Source organism: Tupaia chinensis, unplaced genomic scaffold (genome assembly GCF_000334495.1).
Source record: "Tupaia chinensis unplaced genomic scaffold, TupChi_1.0 Scaffold000574_1, whole genome shotgun sequence".
Taxonomy (NCBI): Eukaryota; Metazoa; Chordata; class Mammalia; order Scandentia; family Tupaiidae; genus Tupaia; species Tupaia belangeri.
Window position 1 is genome coordinate 2,238,418 of NW_006160088.1, and position 22,733 is coordinate 2,261,150.

General features: G+C 44.2%; 1 pseudogene; it reads left to right on the plus strand.

The window, feature by feature from the left end:
- Positions 1-20,971: 20,971 nt before the first annotated feature.
- LOC102476122 (ankyrin repeat, SAM and basic leucine zipper domain-containing protein 1-like) lies at positions 20,972-22,322 on the plus strand (annotated as a pseudogene).
- Positions 22,323-22,733: the final 411 nt, after the last annotated feature.

Sequence of the window (22,733 nt, forward strand, 5' to 3'; positions counted from 1 at the left end):
CGCAGCAAGAAAAAAACCCCCCCAAAAAAAAAAAAAAAAGAGAGAGAAAAAAAAGACACTTATTCACCAATTTCCTAAGAATCATTTTGCCCACAAGAGGGAGGATAAAATAAATAAATAAATATAAAGACAGACAGAAACAAGAGCTTGAAAAATTGCAAAAGACCTGGACCTCTCAGTATGTTACTGGGGTCTCTGGAGGAAAATGATCTGAAGAAGGCTAAAACTAGCTAGGAAATAAGTATGCCACCGTAAATGTGGTGTCTGCCACATCTCCAACTGCAGCAGCCCCGCCACACAGACCTGCACCCAGCCCCCAGCTCACCGGGTCCACCCACAGACAGACGGCTGCTCAGGACACAGTGGCTTAGTCCTGGCTTTCAGGACACACGTGCTTCCACCTGACCTTTTCCTGCCACATGGACCTACAACAATAGCTGGTCCTTTTTGCTACCTCCAGCTCTAAGGCCTCTCCAGGGTCAGAGCCAACTGCATAACAGGAGCTGCCCAGGACATACCTGCCACAAGCCACACGTGCGTGTGTCCTCGTGCTCACACAGCCGCACACCCATGCACACATGTGCACAGGCATGGGAGACCATGGGGTGGGGGACCCAGAGCTCTGGAGCTGTCCCACCTGGGTTCAAGTCTGGACTCCACCCACATCTACTAGCTGAGACTCTTTGGGCAAGATATTTAACCACTTTGGGCCTCCATTTCTTCATCCAGAAAATGGGGCGCCCCTTATAGGGAGGGGCTGAAGATTAAATCTACCTGAAGAACTCCTAACGGTATCCAGCTATCATAAGGATCATAAATAAATTTAAGTCCTGGACCCAGGGGCTTGAAAATCATCCTGGGCACATGGGCATGTGTGCACAAAATCCCGAGAAGAGAATAGAAGAGAAGGGATTGTGGTGTGGCTATCCCACATGGGGGAGATTTCTCTCTCTGTCTGTCTCTCGCACAATCACACACCTCCTGTGGCAAAAATCTCTAACTAATAAATAAATAAATGTCAGTGATTACAGTCATGTACCCACGTGTATAGACATTCACATGGTTGACTGTAAATTCCCCATAAGGGGCTGTCAGTCACGGGTAGAAAGTCCCCTTCCCTGGCTCGCTCTAACCTGAAGCACCCTGAGAGCAGGAGTGGACAGGATTCGTGCGCATTTACACATCCAACAACCATTCGAGGACCACCTACGATGTGCCAGGCCCTCAGGAACCAGCAATGGGACAAGACAGAAGCACACTGCCAGGTCGAGAGGCAGAGGGTGACCCATGGTGACACAGTCTGGATAGGTGCCATATGAAGAGGCCGAGGAATGATAAACCAGCCTTGGCAAATGAGAGAAGGCTTCTTGAAGGAGAGAACCTCTAATCACTCACTGGAGGCTGAGGAGCCCTGTGAAGGGGAGAGCAGGATGGCACAGGGACCCAGGCTGCACTGGCTCTATTTCTTTCTTTTTCTTTTCTTTTTTTTTTGGCAATTTTCTCATTCTTAGATTTTCGCTATAGGGCACGTGCGCTCACCAGACAGACAGAGAGACAGAGAGACAGAAAGCGAGAAATCACCCCCCAGGGGGATGGCCATGCCACAATCCCTTCTCCTCCATTCTCCTCTCGGGATCTTGGGCACGCACGCACACGCGCCCTGCGTGAGTTTTAAGCCACCGGGTCAGGGATGCGAACCGCGGCCAACTACGTGGGAGTCCAGCGACATAGCCATTACACTAACTGCTGGTCCCTGCACTGGCTCTATTTCTACCAACCACACAACCTCCAATGCCCATGGGGAGCGTTTTCTCTGTGCCAGGGCTAGTGCAGGGCATTCTGGCACACTGTCTGTTGAAGTCTCACTCTCACCTCTGAGGAGAGGGATGGCCTCTGCTTTGTGTTTCGTTCACGACCACATCCCCAGTGCCCAGGATGGTGCCCAGAACTTAGGTGGTGCCCGTACTTCTTCAGTGAATAAGGATCAAATGCCGCTCCATGGCTGGTTCTAAAATGGCCCCCATTTTACAGACGAGGAAGTGAGGTGAGGAGAAACCAAGTGACTTGCTGAAGGGCGCTGCACAGCCCCACGGCATGGAGCTAGGAGGGGTGGAGCGCTGGCTGGTGCCTGGCTGGGACTCCCACCACCACCATCTCCCAGTGACAGGTCAAGTTTATGTCTCAGGATCACAGAGGGTGAGACCGGCCTGCAGAGGGGCACTCCTTCACCTGCCTGTATCCGGCTCACAGAAGACCAAGCCCAGCTCCCCTCGCCGTGGGCTCTGCAGCGAGGACGAGCTAGCAGGGTGCCCCGCCTGGCCCACCTCCATGGCTGCTGGCTCAGCAGCCTGTGTTTACATTTCTCCCTCAGTCTGGAGGCTGCAGAGCACAGCTATCTCCTCCGCCGTGTCAGCCCGTCCTGAGTTTTGCTCCCAGCCACAGAACTCCCAGCAAGCCCCAGGCAGTCGCAGCTGGGACTTGATAAAGACGCTCTGTCCCATGGGTTTCTGATGGGTGGGAGAGGAAGGGCCTGCCCAGCCCCCTGTACCCTAGCTTGTATCAAATCCTTTCAGTCGGTGGCCCTCCATTCCTGGGGACTGGGGGGAAGTGGAGGGACCTCTCCATCGCACCCAAGCCTCAGTGGCCTCTTGAGAGGCAGAAATGTCCACCGCAGGACTTGAGGACAGAATCTCCTAGGGTGTGGCTGACCCCAGACCGCTACACTATAGCTCACGTCACCCGGTGGGCAGGGGACTTGCAGGGGATTAGAGAGGAGGGTCAGCCCCTCCCTCACGGTCACCATCACTCTCTGTGATGGACATACTTTCTGTGCAACCCTGGGTCCATCCCCTTGCCTATCTGGGCCTCAGGACTCCATCTGCACAGTGTGAAAATGGAGTAGATGACCGTGGTGACATGCACGATCTGTTTTGGGCCAGGCTTTTCTAAATTCCCTGAGGACCGAGGCCAGAGCTCTGTTATCTGTGTCCCCAGCAGCCACTCAGAGGTGCTCAGAGAGTGTTGATTGACTGACTGATGGTGGTCTGTCTGCCCCCCTCCTCCGCCAGGGATGGTCTCTCTTTCCAAGCCCACAGAGTCCTGATAAACCCTACCACATCTGGCACCCACCTTAGTGTCTCCTTGGCTAGCCCCCAGCTCCAGGCCACATCTTGACCTATAGAGGAACCTCTCCCAATCCCTGCTGTCAGGGTGGGGTCTCAATGGGAACGCAGAAAACCATGGCTGTTACTAGTATTATTATTATAGTGGAGATAAGCTTGTTCACACTAAGGTCTTAATAATAGAAAGCAAACGGTCTCTTTTCTAGAAACGACCACAGAGGACACACCTCCAGCCATGACATCGCAAGTGCTGTAGCAGGCTCTCACCTGTGTCTGATGAGGGAAGGAAGTAGGATAGGCTTTCTCGCAGGGAGGCAGGGGCCAGAGGCCAAGGCCCACGTCTCAGGGAGACCTCACGTAGGCAGATAGGGCAGAGCTCCCCAGACGGGCAGCCTGTGCAGACACACCCCGTGATGAGGGGCCGTGTACTCACCGTCACCTTAGGGAGGGCACGGGGCAGCCTGTGCAGACGCACCCCGTGATGAGGGGCCGTGTACTCACTGTCACCTTAGCGGGGGCACGGGCTGTGCACCACGCCTTGGGAGCTGGTAGCAGATGGAGAGGCAGAGCTAGCTGCCTGGAATAGGGCCAGCGCAGGGAGGACTCACACCAGCACCCTGGAACAGGAAGCCACACTTGGCCTAGAACCGGGTGCCGAGTCTGAGGAACTTGGAAAGCACTGACACAGACTGGTTGAAGTGTCAGAAACACGAAGCAATCACACACAGTGGACCGAGCGCTAGACGGGGCAGTCAGCGCTGGGCTTCTCCTCGTACTTCCAAATCCAGGCAGGCTTCTGCACCTGGCAGGGTTAGGCACTAACATTCTAAAACGATGTGAAAACAAACAAGCAGGACTGGCCCCATAGCATGGTGGTTAAGGGAGCCAGATTCCACAGGGCCAGGTGCATGGTTCAAATCCCAAATTTGGTGCCTTGAAAAATGTGCTGGGCACATGTACATGCATGCCCAAAAACCCAACAGGGTGGAGAAATGGAGGAGAAGGAACAGTGCCTTCGGGGGTGCTTTCTCCCTCCTTCTCACTCTGACTCTGTCTCTCTCCTGCAGACTTAATAAACCCTCTGGAAAAAAACTTTCAAATAACAGTAAAAATAAAAAATAACAACAAAAAAACCCACATACATACAAACAAATCTCTTGGTTTAAAGAGTTCTGGAAGAAATACACCAGAGAGCTTTCTTTAATGCAGACCTGAACCTGGACTAAAATAAAGGCCCTCCAACTGTTGGAGGTGAAGCGGAGACAAGGCTCCAGACCAGAGAGCCAGAGCCACACCAGGGCAGCTCCCGGGCACTGGCTGACACCAGGAGACAGGGTTTATCCACAGCAGAGGAGTTTTGGTCTTGGCATACGCATGACAGGCTCTCCCACCCGCCTCACTCCTACACACAGAGGCTGTTGCCCTTGAAGGGCTACACTCAGTGAAAGCATAGGCTAGGAAAAAACCTGCCCTGGGACCAGCAGTTGGCATAAATGGCTGTCGCTGGATTCCCATGTAGCCAACCACAGTTTGAGTCCCAGACTCGGTGGCTTAAACTCACGCCGGGCGCTTGTGTGTGCGTGCTCAAGATCCCGAAAGGAGAGTGGAGGAGAAGGGATTGTGGTGTGGCCATCCCCCCTGGGGGGTGATTTCTCGCTTTCTGTCTCTCTCTGTCTTTTTGGCGAGCGTACTTGCCCTATAACAAAAAACTCTCAAAAAAGAAAAAAATAAATAAAAAAGCCTGCCCTAACAAAGGAAGGGAAGATAACTCAACCGTCCTGGGCTCAGATCCAAGTGGGAAAAGGAAAACCTAAAAGATGAAACGCTCCACTACGATTCATAACGATAGGTTCACACCCTGCAGGTATGGGCTCAAATTTACACCTGCTCTGTGCAGGGAACCCGAAGTCAAGCACTAAAAGCAACCTCAGCCCTGTGGCTCTCCGTAACACCAGGCAGATGCTAACGCCAGTTCTGTCTGGAGAAGCTCACCATACCCCAGGTCCCTCGGTTCCCTACAGATTTGGAGCTCATAAGAAAGAAGTTCTAAGACGCATGAGTAACAGCAAGGGAGACTCGTCACAGGCAACCAGCAGTAAATAAATAAAATCTCTTGAAATGGAAACTCGAAGCATTGATTAAAGCCCAAAGAAACTGGATAAACATTTTGCTTTTTATTGCCAGTGAAAAGGAAGAACAAGCTCCCCCAGTGGGTCTCAATCAAGCTGTAATCCCCTTCCTCTCCATTTCTCCATCCCCTCAGGTTTGGGGGCACAGAGCCATGTGCCCCTGGCAAGTTTTTCAAGCCTCCAGGGTCAGGATTCAAACTGCAGTTTGCTACAGGGGATGCAGCTTTCTACACATGGTACTTAAGAGCTGTGCTGCCCCTAGTTCGATGATTTTATATATATAGATAGATAGATGTGAAAGATTTTTGCTACAGGGCACATGCACTCACCAGAGAGACAGAAAGTGAGAAATCACCCCCCAGGGGGGATGGTCACGCTGCAATCCCTTCTCCTCCATTCTCCTCTCAGGATCTTGGGCATGCATGCACACGTGCCCGGCGTGAGTATAAGCCACGGGGTCCAGGACTCGAACTGCAGTCAACCACTTGGGAGTTCAGCAACATAGCCATTACGCTAACTGCTGGTCCCCCCTGGTTCGATGATTTTACAGAGGATCTGTGAGCTGGAAGATAGATCTGAAGCAATTACTTGCAGTATAGCACAGAGATCGAGGGAAAATGAATGCACAAGAGAGTGAGAGACATGCATGAATGATGGAATGAAATGGTCTAAATTACGTCTAATTGGATCTCCTAATGAAGAAATTCAGGAAGAGCCAAACTTAGAAAACTTAATACCTGAGAATTTTTCAAAATTGATAAAAGGCATGAATCAGGAGTCATAAGCAATCCGGGCAAATAAGTAAAAACAAATTCACAGGTAAACCCATCACAGAAATTGCAGAAGACAGAAAAGATCTTTTTAAAGATTTATTTATTTATTTAGATTTGTTACAATTATTAATTTGGCCAGAGAGAGAAGGGGAAAGTGAAAAAGCAAGCCACCGGGTCTGGGAATCAAACCGTGGTCGGTCACGTGGGAGTCCAGTGGAAAAGGTGACTTGACGGAGGACAAGAAGCAGAGCAGCAGCAGCCGTTCCAAGCCCGGCAAGGGAAGTCTGCAGGCAGCTGAGCAACAGCGCCCACATGCTGAGGACCAGTGGCCGCCTACTTAGCGATCTCAGCCGTGACCGTCATGGAGAGTAAGAGGACATGAGCCCAGCAGATGACTAGTTGACGTCTGCGTGACTTCGCTGAAGGAACAAAAGGAGGCAAATGATTCCAGAAAGATCTTAAATCCAAGAGGGAACTGAGATCAAAGCTTAAAAACATGTAGGTAAAGTTTAAAAAGTAGTCAATTCAGGGACCAGCAGATGGCATAACGGTTATGTCGCTGGACTCCCACATAGTCAACCACGGTTCAAGTCCGGGACTTGGCAGCTTCACACTCATCCCAGGCATGTGTGCGTGCATGCCCAAGATCCCTAGAGGAGAATGGAGGAGAAGGGATTGCGGTGTGGCCGTCTCCCCTGGGGGATGATCTTTTGCTTTCTGTCTCTCTATTTCTCTCTGTCTCCCTGACAAGTGCACATACCCTATAGCAAAAACAAAGAAACAAACAAACAAATCTTTCTAAAAAAAAAAGTAATCAATTCTTTTAAATGATAATAATAACGGCTCATATTATGATTTAAAAAAACATTCAAAACTGAGTTAGTGGACAATGATAACATGTAAGACAAGGAAAATAGGAAGAGGATGACTATCTGTAAGAATTAAAGATACAGTGGGCCGGCGCCACGGCCCAGGAGCTGATCCTTTCGTGGCCAGTCCTCACCACAGTCACAGTTGAATCCTAGCTCCAGCGACTTGACAAGCCCCCAGGGCTCCTGGAAGTGCCTACCAGCGTCCCGACAAAATGGCTAAATGAAGGGGAAGGGATTGCGTGACCGTGCCCCATCGGGGTGCTTTCTCCCTCTCTGGCTCTGTGTATCTCTTTGGTGAGTGTCCATGACCTCTGGCAAAGAGAAAGAGAAAAAAAAATTAAAGGTACATGTTAAGTCCTTGAGAGTAACCGCCAGGTCCAGCTGTGATGGCGTAGGTGCTAAGAGGCCACTGCGTGCCACCGGAGCCACGTGGCCCTGGGTTCGGATCTCAGTAACCTGAACACGTGATACTGGCTGGCTGCAAAGAGGCGACAGGTGGGGCAGGTTCTCGGTGTGGTGAGGCCCTGTCAGGGGCACTTGTCTCTCTCTCGCGCTCTCTCTCGCTCGCTCGCTCTCGTTCTCTCTCTCTCTCTCTCTCTCCCCACCCCAAGCCAAGAATTTTCTTTTAAGTAACCACTAAAATGAGAGTATAAACTTTCTAAATCAATAAATGAAGGAGACAGGCCAGCCCCATGGCGTAGCAGCTAAGCACTGCAGAGGAAACCAGATCCCACGTGGCTGACCGCGATGGCACGAGAACTGAAGGAAGAGGTCTGCAGCATGGCCTTGCCTAGGGACTTCCCTCTCTCCCTCCCAGGTACACACACCCTCTGGCATTAAAAAGAAGAAGAAGGAGGAGGGGGAGAGAAAAAGAAAGAAAGAAAGAAAGAAAGAATGAAAGGAAGGAAGGAAGGAAGGAAGGAAGGAAGGAAGGAAGGAAGGAAGGAAGGAAGGAAGGAAGGAAGGAAGGAAGGAAGGAAGGAAGGAAGGAAGGAAGGAAGGAAGGAAGGAAGGAAGGAAGGAAGGAAGGAAGGAAGGAAGATTGGGGCTTTCAGGTGGCATGGTGGTCAAGGCACTGGACTCCCACATGGCGGACGGCAGTTTGAGTCCCGGACCTGGCAGCTTGCTTTCTCACTTTTTCTTTCTCTCTCTCTCACTCTCATTCTGTCCCTCTCTGGTCAAATTAAAATAAGTAAATAAATAAAGTTAAATAAAATCATTCTTTTTTAAAAAACAAAAATGGAATCTTGAAAATCTTCATCAAAGCTGAATAAGGCTTAACTAGTCTGACCCTGAGGATCTCGGAGTCTGGTGCAGGGGCAGACCGATAGGGCATGACTGTTGACAGTACTGTAACTGTGCCATAAGGTCAAGGACTTACAGGAGCGTGGGCAAACGGATCGTGCTAGTCACAGCTCACGGGAGAGTACACTGGTGGAGCTCTTCCAGAGGACGACGTGCTGCTAGCTCCCTGAGCTCGCCCCCTCACTGCCGGGCACTCGGAGCCCAGGTAGATGCAGGTCTGTGCTCGGGGCGCACAGGAGCGTGCAACTGCAGAGCGGGTGCTTATCAAAGACCAGAGAAAGAGGAACTTTCATTAATAAAGGAATGGTCAGAACTGTGATTATTTCTCCATAATATAAGGAGCGACAGGGTAGCTCTATGGTCTAATATCTAATAACTCACACCACACACACACACACCACCTCCCAGACAGAGGTCTTCCAGGCCCAGGACAGGGCCCCGGCCCCTTGGAAGTGTGCAACAAATGCAAACTGAACTGAACTGAATGCAGCAATGTACTGCGGAGGTGGATCAGCAGGGACACATTTCGAACTTGTGAGCCAGGGGGAGCTTCAGCGGAGAGAGAATCAGCCAGAAGAAAGTCCTTGGCTGACACCACGGGGATGCTTCATCCACAAGAAAGGGGGCAGAGACGGAGACCAGAACCCTCCCAGGCACATCTGGGGCAGAGATGCACACACTCCTCCTCCGTCTGCACGGAGGGGCCTGGGGGCTCGGCACCAGCCAGGCCCAGGCCAGAGCAAGGGTGGGAAGAGAAGGTCAGAAAGGCTCAGACAGCAAGCCCCCAACCTGGACCCCTTCCAGCACTATCAGTTCTTCTCTTCCTGTTTGACCGAACTTGTCAAGTGTGTTTTTGAAAGCTCCTATCTTTGAGAAGAGTTATGAGGACAGAGGGTCCGACTTTCTCAGGGGACCACAGTGACCATCCAGCCCAGAATCCACCTTGGCCCTGAAGTCCCAGAGAGGGAAGTATCTCACTTCCTGCCCGCTTGCTCTCCATCAAGAGACCTGCAGAGCTAGGTAAACTCAAGTTCACACGTGTCTGTGTGTCTGTCTCTCCAAACTGACTGCTACCCGACCACACAGAAAACTGTCTCCCGCCGAGGCAGTGGCAAGCAGTACAAGTCTCTGCAATGCTGGGCCTACAGTGAGAAGGTCCAGGGTTTATATCCAGAGGCCTCTCCATACAGCAAGCCTGCGTGTGAACCAGGCTGGCTCAGGCTGGGGACGAATCGCAGCATGAAGTTTCTGTTGGGGGTACCTGTTTCTCTCCCTCCCTTTAAATAAAATTGAGAAAGAAAGAAAAAAAAAAAGATTGTCTCCTACTATAAAAAAAAAGAGGGAGAGAGAGAGAGACAAGACATTTGTGGGACATAGAAATGGTTTATTCCCTATTGGTGATAACGTGTATAATATTCTCAATAGGACTGGTCTGAGAAGTATTTCATGGTGGGGTAAAGTCTCTTTACAAGCCAAATGTTGTATAGTGATTGAATATTTAAAAAAATAAGAAGAAAAATAAAATAAAATAAAAATAAATAAAAGGAATCTACATCTTTTATCTGGAAAAACAAATAAATAAACTGTCTCGCGCTGTGTGCCGAGTACATTAACGAGACAAATGGGCTTCTTCGTGTCCTTCGGTCCTTGCCTGCCTCTCCCACCTCCTCGCTCGCCATTCTGTACTATATGCAGAGTATCGCGATAGCCCTACCCGTGACGGGCTGTTCCTTACCCCTGAAATCTTACTCAATGCTGTTCCTCCTTCCTGGGACTCCTTTCCTCTCTCAGTGTCCAGGATCCAAAACAAACAAAAAGTATTCAATACATGAAGGACAGGAAAATGCAACCACCTCCTAAGAGAAAAGACAGGAATGGGTAGACCTAGATGCTGGGACTGGCAGGAGAGGATTTTAAAGCAGGTACTGTGACTACCCTCAAGGATGTACAGAAAATATGCTTGGAATGAGCAAAGATGGGAATGCATGTTTGTGTTGCTGCCTCTGGACTGGGTGTACCTGGGGAAGTCGGGGTCCCTGTGCAGAGTTGAGGTTGAGGGGAGAAAGAAAGAATAGGAGAGGGGAAAAAAGGGGGGAAGGAGGCCAAGGAAGGAGAAAGGGCAGGGGGGGAGGGGAGACAGTGGAGAGGGAGCAAGAGCAACAAGGGCATGCCTTCTAATGGCGGGAGAAGAGCATCCTGGGAAGAAACGGCCCACCCCTGACACCTGGCCACTGTGGCCTGAGAATCACCCCTCCTCAGAGTGCCTCAGTCTCATCCTGTCACCCTGCACCACCCTCGAGCGCTGCTTACCCTGTGACCCTACAACTCCAGCTTCTTCTAATATTGTTACGTCCAGGCAGGGACACTTCAATACTCACCGAAGATGCAAGGAGGATGGGAAAACAAAACACAGGCTGTATAATGAATCCAGGTAGCTGTAGTTTAGGACTCAGTCTACAACCAACCATCGCCTCTCCCCAGCAGCTCCCAGCTCTGTCAGTGCGGTGGACACCCTTAAGTCGAAATGGACGGGCAGCCTGGCCCAGGGTAGTGCCCTGTCTGGACAGCTGCTCTGCCACTCAGCACTGCTCCTCTATTTTAAAAGCGCAGTGGGGCTGTGCAGATGTTACGGGTACTGTTGGGATTCTGGGCAGACCCTCGGTATATGCAGAGAAACAAAGAATTTCAAGATACAGTTCTGCAAGTACAATTGGGACCAGCAGATGGCATAATGGTTATGTTGCTAGACTCCCATGTAGTCGACCACAATTTGAGTCCCAGACCCGGTGGCTTAAGCTCACACCAGGCGCATGTGTGTGCGTGCCCAAGATCTCGAGAGGAGAAGGGAGGAGAAGGGATTGAGGCACGGCCATCCCCCCTGGGGAGTGATTTCTCGCTTTCTGTCTCTCTGTCTCTCTCTGTCTTTCTGGAGAGCGCACGCGCCCTATAGCAAAAACCTCTCAAAAAAAAAAAAAAAAAAAAAAGAACTGAGACCTTCCGGGATTAAGGGGCTGGCTTCCATTTGCACAGGGATATACAGTAAGTAGCAGATGTAGGCCTCTGGTCCAAGTCTTGTTTCCTATCCAGAGCTATATCCCACTAGCCAGAGGGGAAGGTGGCTTCGCCCCACCCCACCCCAGCCCAGCCCACGACCCCACACTCCTGCTATCACTGTGATGTAGGCACGCCCATCTCCCTCAACTACAAGCTCATAGAAAGAAGGGGCCATGTCCCTTTCACTTCTCTGTCTCTGGCAGCCAGCGCAGTAGAGCTCGGGAAGTATGCTATACAAGCTTTCATCAGGCTCGGGAAGAGAAGACTAAGCGTAGTGGAGGGCAGCCGTTCTCCAGCTACCCCTTTCCTCCCAACAAGCATGGGCTGCAGCAGCTGTTTGGGGAAGCAGCCACCCCAGCACTGGAGACCACCAGCATAAACACAATCTATGACATTTTTAGGCAAAGGAAATTGAAACCAACTAGCTCAGTTGACAATTAAAAAAAAAAAAAAAATCTCTCTAAGAACAAAAGGGCAAAGCAATTGGCTCAGAACCTGGGGAGCTGGAATGCATTTAGGGGCTCTGAGGTTGTCTAACTAGAACATGCACATCCAGAAACCCCACCTCATCCCTGCGCCTTGAAAAGCTGATTGAGCTGGGACTGGAAGAGTAACTGGTGGGTGATTGCAGACTATCCAGTGTCAGTTCATTGTTCCGGAAGGAAGCTGTCAGGACAAGACCTCCCCAGAGTTCCCGGAGCCTCTGGTTCTTATTTTTCCCTTTGTGAGTGGGAGGAGGGTAGGGGTGGTGGCAGGGAGTCATCACACTTTCTCCCTCCCAACTGGACACTCCCAGGCAGATGTCATCAGCGAGGGTCTCCACACTCCCAACTCCTCGAGGACTCAAGAAGAACAGGGGCCATCCGGTATTATTGCCACCCCCCTCCCCCAGAATGCCCTTCAAAACAAACTTTGCAATCATTATTTATTTTACTTTATTGTGATGTAACATGTTCTCCCAACACATTTTTTAAATACATAACGTAGTATGGTTGATTCTAAGTGCGATGTTACACAGCCAATCTCTAGTACTCACTCACTTTGCTCAACCGAAACTTCATGCTCGTTGATTAGTAACTCCCAGTTCCTCACTCCATCTCCTGAAGCCGTCATTCAGCTTTTTGTCTCTATGCTTTTGACTATTTTTACCACTGCCTTATAAAGACGGTATTTGTCTTTTTCTAACGTATTTCACTTAACATAATGTCCTCAAGGTTCATGCATGTTGTAGCATGTTCTGCATGTTCTCCCTTTTTAAGGCTAGATAAGATTCCATTGTATGTTCATACTATATTTTCTTTTTCCATTTATCTGCAGTGAACATTTAAGTCATTTTAACATCTTGGCTATTGTGAATAGTGCTGTAGTAAGTGTAAGCGTGCTAATATCTCTTCAGTATTCTGACTTCCATTTTTTCTGGATAAATGTCCAAAAGTAGGATTGTTAGATTATAGGTCATTCTAGTTTTAATTTTTTGAAAAACTGCAAAAAAATTTTTGTATGTCTATACTAATTCTACACTTATTTACACTCCCACCAATAGTACACAACAGTTCCAACTTCTCCACATCCTCACCAATACTTCTTGTCTCTCTCTATATATAAATTATATAATTTATATAATTTACAGTTAATCACTGTACTTTTTTTAAAGAATTATTTATTGTTATTTTTCAATTTGACCAGAGATAGACAGAGACAGAGAGACAGAAAGAGAAAGAGTGAGAAAGCAAGCCACCAGGTCCAGGATTCAAACCATGGTTCATCTATGTGGGAGTCCAGTGCCTTAACCACCATACCACCTGCTGCTTCCAATCACTGTACACCTTTACGGTGTACAACATGGTTTTTCCTATCATGAATACAATGCATATCAGCCAAGACAAAAATACCACCATATGCATTATCCACAAATAACTTGTCCTTTTTGTGTCAATTAAATGTATCGTGTGCTTTTTCCCTGTTCCCCTCCCTCCCATTACCCATTCCCTATGAGTTCCCCCTCATACTCTCTCTAGTATTTACAGTTTCCTTCCCAGCTACTGTACCTTCCAACCTTTCAGCTTCTGCTATAGAGCACAGACATCTGGTGTATATTGAGTGGGGACATACAATGCCTGTCTTTCATGACTGACTTAACTTCACTTAGCAGTAAGTCTTCCATATTTGTCCACTTCGTATCAAATGTCAGAGTCTCATTGATTTTTTTGGCTGAGTAGTATTCCATAGGTATATGTGCCACATTGTTTTTCAATCTACTCATCTATTTTTGAACATTTGGGGTTAAGTGGTATCTCTTTGTGGTTCTGATTTGCATTTCCCTCATGATAAGAGATGTTGAGCATTTTTTATATGCTTTTTGGTCATTCAAATGTCTTCCTAGGAGAGTTGCCTGTTCAGCTCTTTTGCCCATCTTTTAATTGGATTGTTTTTGTTTCTGTTTTGTGGGTGAGCTGCTTGAGTTCTCTGTATATTCCGATTATCAGTTCTTTATTTGAGGCATAGTTTGCAAATATATTCTCCCACTCTGAGAGTTATCTCCTCACTCTAATTATTATTTATTTTGCTTTGCAGAAGCTTTTTAGCCTAATGTAGCCCCACTTGCCTATTTGGGGTCTTATTGCATGTGCTTTGGGGGTCCTCTTTAAAACATATTTTCCTACCCCAAAGTCTCCAAGAGTTTTCCCTCTATTTTTCAATAGTAGTTTTATAGTTTGAGGTTTTATGTTTAGATCTTTGATCTGTTTTGAGTTGATTTTTGTTAATAGTGAGAAATAGGGATCCAGTTTCATTCTTCTGCAGGTGAATATCCAGTTTTTCCAGCACCATTTGCTGAAGATATTTTCTTTTTACTCTCATCATGATTTTGATTTGAACCCTAATGATTATGGTTATTGAGGTTCTTTTCATATATATGATGGTCATTTATATGACTTCTTTAGAGAAATGTCTATTCAAGTCTTTAACCTGTTTTTTTAATTAGGCTATTCTCTCTCTCTCTCTCTCTCTCTCTCTCTCTCTCTCTTTCTCTCTCCTTTTGTTTTGCTATAGAGTTATGAGTCTCTTATATAGTTCAGACATTAACTTCTTGTCAGAGAAACAATTTGCAAATATTTTCATCCACAAAAATGCACCATTAATTGTTTTCTCAACTGTGCAGAAGAGTTTAGTTTGATATAGTCTCACTTTTCTATTGTTTGTTTGCCTGTGCTTTGGGTGTCATACACATAAAATAATTGCCAAGGTCAATGTCGTGAAGCTTTACCTGTTTACTTCTAGGATTTTTAAATTTTCAAGTTTTGGGACCATGGTGGCATGGTGGTTAAGGCGCTGGACACTCCCACATGGCTGACCACGATTCAAGTCCTGAACATGAAGGCTTGCTTTCCCACTCTTCCTCTGTGTGTGTGTGTGTGTGTGTGTGTGTCTGGTCAAATGTTTTAAATTAATTAATTAATTAAATAAAATTTTTAAAAATTCAAGTTTTACATTTTAATTATTTAATCCATTTTGAGTTGATTTTTGTGTGTGTGGTACTAGATAAAGGTCCAATCTCCTTTTTTTTTTTTTTTTTTTTTTTTTTTGCATGTGGATATTCAGTTTTCCCCACATCATTTGTTGAATAGACTATGCTTTGACCATTATGTGTTCTTGGCATCCTTCTCAAGGATCAGTTGCATATATATGCATGGATTTATTTCTGGGCTATTCATTCAGTTCCATTGGTCTACATCTATCTCTATCCCAGTACCAATGGGGTTTTTTTTAACCATTTTGTTGAGGCATGATTGACATGTACAAGGCTGTATATATTTACTTGATACATCTCAATGACTTTGAGAATAACTATTTACTCATGAAACCACCACTACCATCAAATAAATACATCTATCACCTTCAAAAGTTACCTCGTTTCCTATTACTATTATTACAGTTTTTAATGATAAGAACACTTAATATAATCTATCCGCTTAGCAAACTTTAAGTGTAAATACAGTATTGTTAGCTATAGGCACTGTGATGAAAGTGTATCTCCAGAATGCATGTATGTTACATAACTGAACGTTGATAGTCTTTGACCATCACCTCTCTATATTTTTCTCTCCTCCCAGCCCCTGACAACCATCATTCTACTCTCTTCTTCTATGAGTTCAACTATTTTAAATTCCACATACAAGTGACCTCATACATATTTGTCTTTTTGTGTCTGGCTTACTTCACTAAACATAATGTCTTCCACGTCCATCCATGTTATTCCAAATGGCAGAATTTACTAAGGGAATCAAGGGGAAATGGAAAAAAGCAAAACATTTAAGAAACACAAAAATGAACTGTCAAGAATTATGGAGTATGAGCTAAAATTCTTTGCTATGTAAAGTAAATGTTTGTGGAAAAATGTAAAATAAAAACAAGTTGTAATGGAAAAAAAAAGAAACACAAAAATGGAAAATTACCTGTTAATGACAACATGCTTGATAATATCTTTAACTAGACTACTATACAGTATATTCATGCTGAGAAAATTCATTTTTAAAGCTGTAATGGTATACAGTGATTGAATGCTTAAATTTTTTTTACTTTTTAGACTTTTAAAAATTATCGTTATATTAAGTCGACAAGTAATAAATATATAAGGTAGAGTTGATATTTTGATAAATGTATATACAATATGTAGTAATCAGATCAGGGTAATTGTCATATCTATCATCTCAAACATCTATTTTATTCCCCTCACACGGAGTGCATGGGCTTGCTGAGAGACAGAGGGAAAGTGAGAAATCACCTTCCAGGGGGAATGATCATGCCACAATCCCTTCTCTTCCATTCTCCTCTCAGGATTCTGTGCACACATGCACACATACACACACACACACACACACACACACACACACACACCTCCCAAGCTGCCAGGTTCAGGCTTGAACTACAATCAGCTATGTGGGAGTCCAGTGACTTTACCAAGATGCCACCTACTGGAACATCCTTGTTTATGTGCACTGGGAACATTTAAATCCTCTCTTCTAGCTTTATAAAAAGCCACAATAAATTGTGACATATAGTCACCTTACAGTGTTGTTACATGCAAGGTTTTATTCCTCAAATCCAGCTGTAATTTTCTATCTATAAATCAAACTCTCCCAGTCCTTCTTACCCCCAACTTGTCTTAGATTCTAGTAACCACTCTTCTACACTTCAATAAGACCAAAGTTTTAGCTTCCACATATGAGAGAAAATGTAGTATTTCTCTTTCTGTACCTGGCTTATTTCACTTAGCATAATGTCCTCCAAGCTCATACAAGTTACCAAGAATGACAAATTCCATTTTTTTGTGACTGAATATATTCCATTATGTATATTCACATTTTCTTTATTCATTCATCTGATGATGGATATTTAGGTTGGTTCTCTCTCCTGGCTAATGTGAATCGTACTGCAATAAACATAGAAATGCAGGTATCTCTTCAATACATTGATTTCAGTGAGAATGCCGATCATATGATCATTCTATTCATACTGTTTTGAAGAATCTCCATATTCTTTTCCATGGTAGTCATACTAATTTACACTCCCATTTACAGTATGTAAGAATTCCATATCCTCACCAGCATTTGTTGTTTTCTGTGTTTTCGAAAATAGCCATTCAAACTAGGGTGACATGGTAGATCATAGTGTTTTTGATTTGCATTTCTCTGATGACTACAATATTGAACATTTTTCATATATTTTGTCACTTGTGAATACCATGCCATTTTGATTACTGGATCTTTGTAATATATTTTGAAAATATCTCAACATCATAAAAGCTATAAAAGAAAAGCCCAAGGTCTGCAGCTGGTGATCCTACATAGCTGACTCTTGTTTGAGTCCCAGACCTGGTGGCTTAAAAAATCATGCTGGGAGGGACTAGCAGATGGTGCAATGGTTACATCAGTGGACTCCCACATAGTCAACTGAGGTTTGAGTCTGGGACCTGGCAGCTTAAAGTTCATGCTGGAAGTGTGTGCATGCATGCCCAAGATCCCAAGAGGAGAATGGAAGAGAAGGGACTGTGGCATGACCGTCCTCCCTAGGGTGGTGGTGGTGGGGGGTGTTGGTGCTTTCTTGCTTTCTGTCTCTCTGTCTCTGTCCATCTCTGTCTTTCTGATGAGTGTGCCCTATAACAAAAATCTCTCTTAAAAAAATACCATCCTGGACATGTGTGCTTGAGCACCCAAAGCCCAAGAGAAGAATGAAGAAGGAATTGTTCCATGGTCATCCCTTCTTGGAGGTGATTACTCATTTTCCCTCTCTCTCCCTCTCTGTCTGTTTCTCTCTAGTGGGCACATGACCTATGGCAAAAAAAAAGTTTATGTAAATAATTTCTTAAATAATAAAAGAAAAAGGAAAGAAAGACCCACAGAAAACATCATACGCAATGGTGAAAACCTAGAGGCTTTTCCTCTAAGATCAGAAACAAAATGGGATTGCACTTGTACAACTTCTATTATACATTGTACTGAAAGTCCTCACCAGAGCAATTAGGTGGCAAAAATAAATAAAAGGCATCCAAAGGAAGAGGTGAAGTTGTTCTTTTCACAGATGGCTGGATGTTACATATAAAAAACCCTGAAGACACCATACAAAACCTGTTAGAAATAATGGACAAATTGTAAAGTTGCGGGACTTTACGATCCGACATACAAGAAATCAGCTGTATTTCTAAACACCAACAATGAACTATCAAATAGAACTAAAAAGTATAAGATATTTAGGAATAAATGTAATTAATAAGATGTGAGATTTATATACTAAAAACTACAAAAATTGAGGGACCAGCAGTTGGTATAATGGCTATGTCGCTGGACTCCCCTGTAGTCAACTGTGGTTCAAGTCCCAGACCTGTTAGGTTAAACTCACGCAGGGCATGTGGGCATGTGTGCCCAAGATCCCAGGAGGAGAATGAAGGAGAAGGGATTGTGGTGTGGCCATCCCTCCTGGGGAGTAATTTCTTGCATTCTGTCTCTCTGTTTCTCTCTGTCTTTGTGGCGAATGAATGCACCCTATAGCAAAAACCTCTCAAAAAAAAAAAAACCCTACAAAAATTGATGAAAGAAATTAAAGAATACATAAATAAATGGAAATATATTTGATGCTCATGGATTGGAGACTTAATATTGCTAGGAAGTCAATGCTACCAAGAGCAATCTACAGATTCAATGTAATTCCTATTAATATCCCAATGTTTTTTTTTTTTTTTTTTTTTGCAGTAATAGAAAACTCTACCCTAAAATTTCTAGTCAGAATAATCTTCAGCCAGCAGATGGCGTGGTGGTTAAGGCACTGGACACTACCACATGGCTGACTATAGTTCGAGTCCTAGACCTGGTGGCTTGCTTTCTCATTGGGACAAGCAGTTAGCATAATGTCTACGTCACTGGACTTCCATGTAGTCGACCACAGTTTGAGTCCCAGACATGGTGGCTTAAAACTCACGCCAGGTGCATGTGGGTGTGTGCCCAAGATCCCAAGAGGAGAATGGAGGAGAAGGGATTGAGGCATGGCCATCCCCTCTAGGGGGTAATTTCTCACTTTCTGTCTCACTGTCTCTCTCTGTCTTTCTGGAGAGCACACATGGCCTATAGCAAAAACCTCTAGAAAGAAAAAAGAAAAAGAAGAATCTTCAAGAAGAAGAGCAAAGCTACAGGAGTCACACTTCACAAGACTTACTAAAAAACAACAGTAATTAAGAGTGTGATACTGGCATGAAGATAGACATGTTGACCAATGGAATAAAATGGAGAATTCAGAAATAAGCCCTCACATACACAGTCAAGTGATTTTTGACACTGATGCCAAAACCATTCTATGGGGAAAGGGCCATCTTTTCAACAAATTCAGTGCTAAGAAAACTGAATGTCCACATACAAAAGAATGAAGTTAGATCCTTACCTAACTATATATTTTTAAATTACCCAAAATAGATCAAAGACCTAAATGTAGAAGCTAAGACTCTTAGAGAAAATATAGAGAAAAAAAACCTCTTAGACATAATATAGAGAAAAACCTTGATGACATTGGATTTGTCAGTGATTTCTCAGATACGACTCCAGAAGGCACAGGCAAATAAATAAATAAATAAATTGGACTTCATGATTTAAAATTTTGTTCATCAAAAGACAGTATCAACAGAGTAAGAAGACAACCTACAGAGTGGGAGGAAGTATCTGCAAGTTACATATCTGAGAAGAGATGAATATCTAGAACATATAGAGAACTCCTAAAACTCAACAGAAAAAAATATCAGTTAAAAAATGAGCAAAGAGGGGCTAGCAGGGGGTGTGGAGGTTAAGGCAGCTGGGATCCACATGGCCAACTGTGCTATTTGGCTCAGATCCAGAGGCTTGAAAATCGCACCAGACGTGTGTGCACGTGTACCCAAAACCCCAAGAGGAGGATGGAAGAGACAGGACTGCAGCATGGTCATCCCTCCTGGGGGGTAATTTGTCACTTTCTCTCTCTCTCACATGCCTTATACTCAGCAAATAAACAAATAAGCAAAAAACAATGGGCAAAGCACCTTAGTGGACATTTGTCTAATGAAATAATTAAAATGACCAATATTTTCGACTTGCTGAAGAAATAACTTAAAGATTACACTTTATGTCTACCATAGCCAAAATATACTACTCAACTAACATTATAAAATACATCTTTGAGGGAAAAAAATCTTTCATTAAGAAAAATACTCTAGGGACCTACAGTTAGCGTAATGATTATGTCGCTGGACTCCCATGTAGTCGAATCAACCACAGTTCGAGTTCCAGATCCGATGGCTTAAACTCACATTGGGTGCATGTGAGTGCGTGCCCAAGATCCCGAGAGGAGAATGGAGGAGAAGGGATTGTGGTGTGGCCATTCTCCCTGGCGGGGGGGGGGGTGATTTCTCGCTTTCTGTCTCTCTGTCTCTCTCTGTCTTTCTGGCAAGTGCACGTGCCCTATAGCAAAAACTCCAAAAAAAAAAAAGAAAAGAAAAGAAAAGAAAAAGAAAGAAAGAAAGAAAGAAAGAAAGAAAGAAAGAAAGAGAAAAAGAAAAAGAAAACTATTCTATGGAAATGGAATAGGCAATTATTCCAACAGATGCATAGATATCAACACAGGGATACAGAAAAATATAAAAAAGCAAGGAAACATGACACCTTCAAAGAAACATAATAATTCTCCATAAAATATTCCAAAGAAAAGGAAATTTCTGAAATGCCTGAAAGAGAATTCAAAATAATAATGTAAGGAAACTCAGCAAGATATAAGAAAATAAAGACCAATAGTTCAATGAAACCAGGAAAATAACCCATGACCAGAATGAGATATTCAACAAAGATATAGAAATTGTAAAAACAACCAATCAGAAATACTCAAACTGATTAATTCAATAAATGAAATAAAAAATATAATACAGAGTTACAATAGCAGACTAAATCAAACAGAAAAAATAAAGAACCTCTGGCCTTGAAGATAAGTTCATGAGATCATCCAGTCAAAAAATAAAAGTAAAAAAGAATAAAGACAGCATATGGAACTTATGGGATATCATCAAGTGAATCAATTCACATTATGAGAATTTCAAAAAATAAAAAGAGAGAGAGAGAGAGAGAAAGGGACAGAAATCTTCCCAAAGAGGTCCTCATCAAGGCACATTAATTAAACTTCATGGACTACTGAGCCATTTAAAAAAAAAAATGAGACAGTTGGGCAGAGGCAAGAGTAGCGAGAGTGACAATGACAGCTGGGAGACTGGGTACCTCAACCGTGGGTCTCAGAAATTAAGAGGACCATTACCTGCTGAAGAAAAGAGTGAGACATTTAAGAGAACACTGACCACTGGAGATATTTCATTGGTCAAGAAGCTCCTAGATTCTGGCGTTAGTGTAGATTCCAGCTTTCGATATGGATGGACTCCCCTTATGTATACTGCTAGCGCTGCCAATGTAGAACTTGTTCGGGTCCTTTTGGACAGAGGTGCTAATGCAAGCTTTGATAAGGATAAGCGAACTATTTTGATAACTGCACGCTCTGCTCATGGCTCAGAGGAACAGATTTTGAAGTGTGGAGAGCTACTATTTTCAAGAAATGTTGACCCAAATGTCCCTTGAGACTTATGACTCCAATCATGTATGCTGCACAAGATGGCCACCCTCAGGTTGTGGCTCTCCTTGTTGCTCATGGAGCGGAAATTAATACCCAGGATGAGAATGGCTATACTGCTTTAACATGGGCATCACGTCAAGGTCATAAAAATGTAGTTTTGAAGTTGCTGGAACTTGGAGCTAATAAAATGCTACAAACCAAAGATGGAAAGACACCAAGTGAGATTGCAAAAAGAAATAAACATCTTGAGATCTTCAACTTGCTTTCTTTGACTTTAAATCCAGTAGAAGGAAAGCTTCAATAGCTAACTAAATAAGAGACTATTTGTAAACTACTAACAACAGATTCTGATAAAGATAAAGATAACATATTTAGCTCATACACAGCATTTGGAGATCTGGAAATATTTTTACATGGTCTTGGACTTGAACATATGACAGATGTATTAAAGGAAAGGGATATAAACTTTAAGACACCTGTTGACCATGAAGAAAGATGAGTTTACAAAGAATGGAATTAGTAGGAAAGATCAGCAGAAAATTTTGGCTGCTCTTAAAGAACTAGAGGTAGAAGAGATAAAATTTGGAGGATTACCTGAAGTGGCAAAGTTGGAAATCAATGGTGATGAGTTCCTCAACTTTCTTCTAAAATTAAACAAACAATGTGGCCACTTAATAACAGCTGTACAGAATATCATTGCTGAGTTACCTGTAAATTCTCACAAGATAGTACTAGAATGGGCTTCTCCCCGAAATTTTAATTCAGTTTGTGAAGAACTCATTAGTAATGTTGAAGATTTGAGTGAAGAGGTCTGCAAACTAAAGGACTTAATTCAAAAGGTATATATTTAAAATTAAATGGGGGTAGGGAACTAAAGGCAATGATTTACAGCAAAAGACGGTAGGCAGTGAAGTAATCCTGGTAAGAGCAACAAGTCGAACACTTACACACGTGGAAAAAGGACAGTCTCCAAAGGAAGAAATGTACATGGGGAACAAACTTTATTGATCATTAAAGAAATATGTACTAAGGAAACAGTATTTCTTTTTCATCTTCTCATTTAACAGGGAAAAATTACCCATTTCTAATTAGAGTTTACTAAACTGAAAATCTCATATGAGACTGGTGGAACAACCTCTTTCAAAAACAGTTCCACAAGAGTGCAAGGGACCAGGGACCAGCAGTTAGCGTAACGGCTATGTCGCTGGATTCCCACGTAGTCGACCGTGGTTCGAGTCCCAGACCCAGCGGCTTTAACTCATACTCGATTGCATTGAAACTAAAATTTTTCTAATATTAAAAAAAAAATGAGACACTAGCATTTGATAGAAAGTGGACCAATATAGAAGATTT